Raw genomic sequence first — 5,000 nt, 5'->3', positions numbered from 1 at the left:
GCGTTTTTAAGGGAGTTTATCAATTTCAACCCTAGCGTGCGCCATTTGTCACACCTGGCATCGTTCCCTGCTTCGAACGATTATCATTCTGCTAATCTTGTGTTAAAGTTGAAGATCAAATTTTACGTTCCCTGCTGCTCAGGCCCCGAAGCATGTGTGGCCGGGGGCCATGTGCAGCGTAGCGTCCTGCTGTTCGGTTCAGTGTTTACAACGCACCATAAAACAGACTTCGGTCAAACAGCTGGCCTGAACCTGAACCTCCCCCCGGGCGCGACGCTCACGCACTCTCCTGAAAAAAGTATCAACTTACGGACGGGCCGCGGCGAAAGTGCAACCAGAATTCGGAACTCACAGTTCTGCCACAGTTTTTCCGCGTAAACCGCGGGGAAGTTAGCGGCTAGAGGCCACACAACGCCAAACCCCCTCGGTACACAGAAAAAGAGCGAGAGAGAGTACAGAGGGATGATCGATCCTGGGGGAGTGAAGAGCCACGCGGAAGTAGAGTCCTCGACACACTCGCCCTTCGTGTAGGGATTATGCAATAAGTTTTATTGCTTTACACCACAGAATGCCGGTCTGGCCAGGCTCCACAGGCCGGACATACATTACGGTTCCCTGCGCGCGATAATGTGTGTTCCTCTTTTCCCAACATAATACACTCGCGCCTGAGTTAGCTAGGGCGGAACTAATGCGAACCAAGGTGGAACAAAGGCAGGAGGATGATTTACCAAAACCAAAAAAAAAAAACTACAAAATCGGAACACATCGAAGGGATCGTGTTTCCAATCCCAAGGTGTGTTGCGGAACAGAAACGGCCAGCAAATGAAGCCTGCATTGTGCAGGACGATAGCCAGCATTGGTGGTTCGTCGGCGTCGTCGTAGTCGACGGCGGCTTGGTGACGCTTTAAAGTGTTCGCGTGGCCTGCTTTTCATGTTTGTTTTCTTTATTCCGCCCCCAGAAAAGAGCACCGAGCGTGCGTCTTGCGAACACTTCTAGCCTTTCAATGTTTTTTCTGTATTCCTTGTATTCTGTTTTGGAAAACAAAAAACGAACCAAAGTGGAAAAACACGGTGGAACATTTCCGATCCGAAACCAGGACACACGGGTGGGTCAGTCAGTCGGAAGTCTTTCCACACAGATGCTACCATATGGTCCTTTCGTTTCGAAAGAAGAAGGACATCTTCAGCAGCAGAGGCAGAAGCAGGTTGCGCAGAGAAACCCTCAGATCGGTCCCGGTTGTGCGATTCTCCTGGCAAGATATCAGATTGTCCAGCAGCAGCCTCACGGGGGCTATGTATTGGTGAAGGCAAAAGGGCTTTTGTTAGCTTCTACTTCATCAATGTTCCTCGCGTTTCCTTTCCCCGGGTTCTAGCATCCATCGCTTTGGGAAGAGATCAAACAACCGGGATCCCTTCTCGGGGACCAGATGCGTGCTGCTTGGCCAATTGCTTGTGCGGCCCTCAAGCAGGTAGCAAGGTGTTCAGGCTGAAGAAGAACCAGTCGCATCTAAATTGAATCGAAACCCTCGAAATGCGTTCTTTTCGTCTTTCGTTTTTCTTCAATCCGGTAGTTGCTTTGAGGAGTTTTGGAGTTGGATCATGTGAGTTGCTTCTTGTTTTACTATCGACTGCATCCACGAGCAGCTCAGAGATCGTGTAACATTGGCCGCATTTGCATTGGAGAATAGTTTACTTCCGTAAGTGATCGCAATTTATGTTTGCTGGAACATTGGAGGATTTATAACTCAGCATCAAAAAGTTAAAAATAATTAAAAATTATTCACTAAAAATTGTGCAAAACAGCAAGATCTTAAAACAAAAAAGGAGTTCGGTTTGTTGAATTCACATGCATTCCTTGGCGCACGCTAGTTTCCGGATTTATCTGCCTTTCCTGCTCCAGACCACACCATTTTCCGGGTGTTTTTCTGGAAGCAATAAAGCCTAATTAACTGGCGACTGAGGAGGATGATTGAGGAGAATGGTAGAACTGGTTCCCGAAGGGATCGGCCCGGAATTACCAAAATCACACAGCACGCACCCGGCCAGTCTGACGTTGATCCCTTGGGAAAAAAGGAAGCTAGGACCTCCGTTCTACCATATGCCGGGCCTTTGAAACGACTCGCCTGGCCTAATGAGCATCAGGAGACGACCTGGTCTGTGATTATGAGCTTCACCCCGTACCCGCAGTGACACCATGTCTGGAGGAGGAGCTTTTGGGAATTTGGCTAAATGCACGAACGAACACAAACCTCACAGTTTAGAGAGCTTCGTTTGGGGAGTTTGAATCGTTCTCATGAAATTATGTAATAAAATATGAGGAAAAAAATGAGAACAAAATTACATCATACAAGTGTAACCAGACCATCGGAATGGGCCGTTTCTGTTATTCTCTGCCTCTAGTTCTGGCTCTGTCCAATCCGCTACAGTCGTTACCGATCAACAAGTTTCGAAATGCAAACCAGCATCATGTGTGCTACGCACTGCAGATTATTTACTTTCCCATCCAACGATCCGTGGCCGGTATCAAAAAGTGTAGAATTCGCGGTGGAACAGCGAATGTCCATCGATCCGTAACGGAACCCGGGCGCTGCCCTATTGAGCTGGCATTCAAATTCGTTTCATTTGTTTTGGAAATAGAAGGGTTAGTGGAGGCAAAATATACGTTTAAATCGTATTGCCCGGAAGGCAAAGCTCACGCGTGCTCCGGAAAGGGTTGGCTGGTGGCCGATGGCTGCCTGACGTGCCCAGAAATTTCACTCGAAACGAGTTGTAGGTGGCTGACAATGTTGGTGGACAATTCCGTTCCATGCTGTTCCCGTTTGCTGGAAAGCAGCAGCACGGCAAACATACCGCCCAACAAAAAACGATCGTCACCGTTCTCCACTCTGCCATGTTTGCTGTGATGATCGACTGTGGCGATGTGCAAACGGCCAATCCATCACAGTAGACCACTCTGTTGCTTTTCGGTTATTCTTTGGGTAAACAGTATTCTCGTCATCGTTTTACTCTCAAAATGAGCGGCGTATTTCTCCCAAAAATTGCATCATTTTGACAAATTATCACTTTTCAACTGCATTCTATATAGATTCCACGGCAGTGTTCGTGGTTGTTCTGGACCGAAAAGGCTGTTTCTCTTGTTCCGGGCAGTAAGAAGTAATGTGCTCTCAATGGCAGTAACTTCCGGAACGGAGAGATAAGTTATGGGTTGCTCTGGGTTGCATTGCGTGTTCTGCCACGCAAAACTCGTCACCGCCCTGCCCAGCAGCGGTGTTTTGTAAAACAAAACTTTTCCTTTGTTTTCCCCGCGAGCTGCAGCAACGCATGCCACACTACTAGCCCTGCTCCCTCGCTGGCAACACAATAGAACCAACGCATTGGCCCCGTTGGTTCTTCCTTCGTTCCATGCGCTACAACATCGCTTTGGGCTGTTAAGTCTTATCTTACCATACCGGTCCCGTCCGACGATGGTTTTTGTGGCTGTGAGGGAGGGATCAGCGGCCATTCACCGTGGGCCACCGTAGCACCGACCTGCGGAATGCACTACACCACGATGGCAACCGGTGGTGAATGGTTTCTAATGGTAGACGACGGGTTGGTTTGTTGGTTGGTTACACCCAATTTATCATTCTTTTCCTCCAAAACGGGGGTGTTTAAATACTGTCTCGTAGGTGATGGGTACGGTGTTTACTATGATGCGTGATGGTGTGGTGAACCGCACGTTTTTTCCAACAGCGAGAGCACCCCCCGGACTAAACGGTAAATTGAATACTTGCAGGGCTCTTGGTTACGTGTGGTTTGAAAAGTGTGAAAATTAATTTTAATTTGTAGTAGGCCTTATGCTCAATGTGTGCCTTGCCATCGAAGCAGCATCATTTTTATTCTTGAATAGCAATCCGTGAAATCGTGTTTCACAAAACTCCAATAGTTTTCGGTGGCTCAAGGGCCCAAGCCTATTAGATTGACTGTTAATGGCCAGGGTGGTCCAGAAGAGTAAAATTCACGAAGCAAAGGATTTTAATGCTGAATGCGCTACTCTGTCGACAGCGAAGAAGCGATCAACCCCACCATCGGTTGCCTGTTAAAATCCATTCTGTTTCCCATTTCGCTTTCACGTTGCTTTCGAAAAATGTGTAGCACTTCCGGTTCGCGCCACGCTATTCCAGGTTGCTGTTACGGCGAGATGCTTCTTGAGCGCATTTCTCATAATGATTTTAACAAAACCCGATAATCGCATAACTGTTGGTGGCAGTTTGACTTTCTGGAAGCCAGCGAAATAAAAGCAGAAGAGCGAGCGGGTGGTTTGTTTCGGTCACCGGGGAAGAAGAAGTGATGATTAATCGCGTTGTGACTTCCAGTCGCCTCGGCCATTCGCCGGTACTGTAGCAGGTGAATTGTTTTAAAAACCAAACAACACCAAAAACGTGTGGGAACCTTCAACCTGTCGCGAGTTGTTTGAGGGTGACAATATAATCACACAATTAATACAGCTGCTAATGAACGTTTACCTCGTCGAGGAAGAGGTTTTAACACTTGGGGGACCCATGCCATCGTGGTCCGCGAGATCCCCCTAAACCGATCGACGCAACGCACCGTAATTAATCGATGCTTTCGAGGAGATATTCAAATGATGAACGCATTCCGGTTCGGTCACGGTTCCGTAGCTTTTACCGAAATGCACTTCGGAAAAGAGGGAAAACAGGAACACACGTGCAGCAATCAGCGAAATGCATCTGGAGTTCCCTCCGATGGATGGTCGCGCTGCTCCGGCTCTCCCTGTTTCGGTTACATTCCGGTAACATCTCCGGAAGAGAATTAAACGAAAGGGGCGCGATGTACTGCCGTTTGCCGTTTCCGGAGCATCGACGAGCTTGACAAAGTGTTCCACTTCGATGGGTTTTTCATCGGCCTCGGAGAGGGGCGAACCGTTTTGGGGATGAAGATGAAGGTTCAAAGCGATTCAATGGGAGGGTTCAAAATTAGGGTGCGATTTTTATTCCTTC

The sequence above is a fragment of the Anopheles aquasalis genome, chromosome 3 (genome assembly GCF_943734665.1).
Source record: "Anopheles aquasalis chromosome 3, idAnoAquaMG_Q_19, whole genome shotgun sequence".
Taxonomy (NCBI): Eukaryota; Metazoa; Arthropoda; class Insecta; order Diptera; family Culicidae; genus Anopheles; species Anopheles aquasalis.
This window is presented reverse-complemented; position numbering follows the sequence as displayed.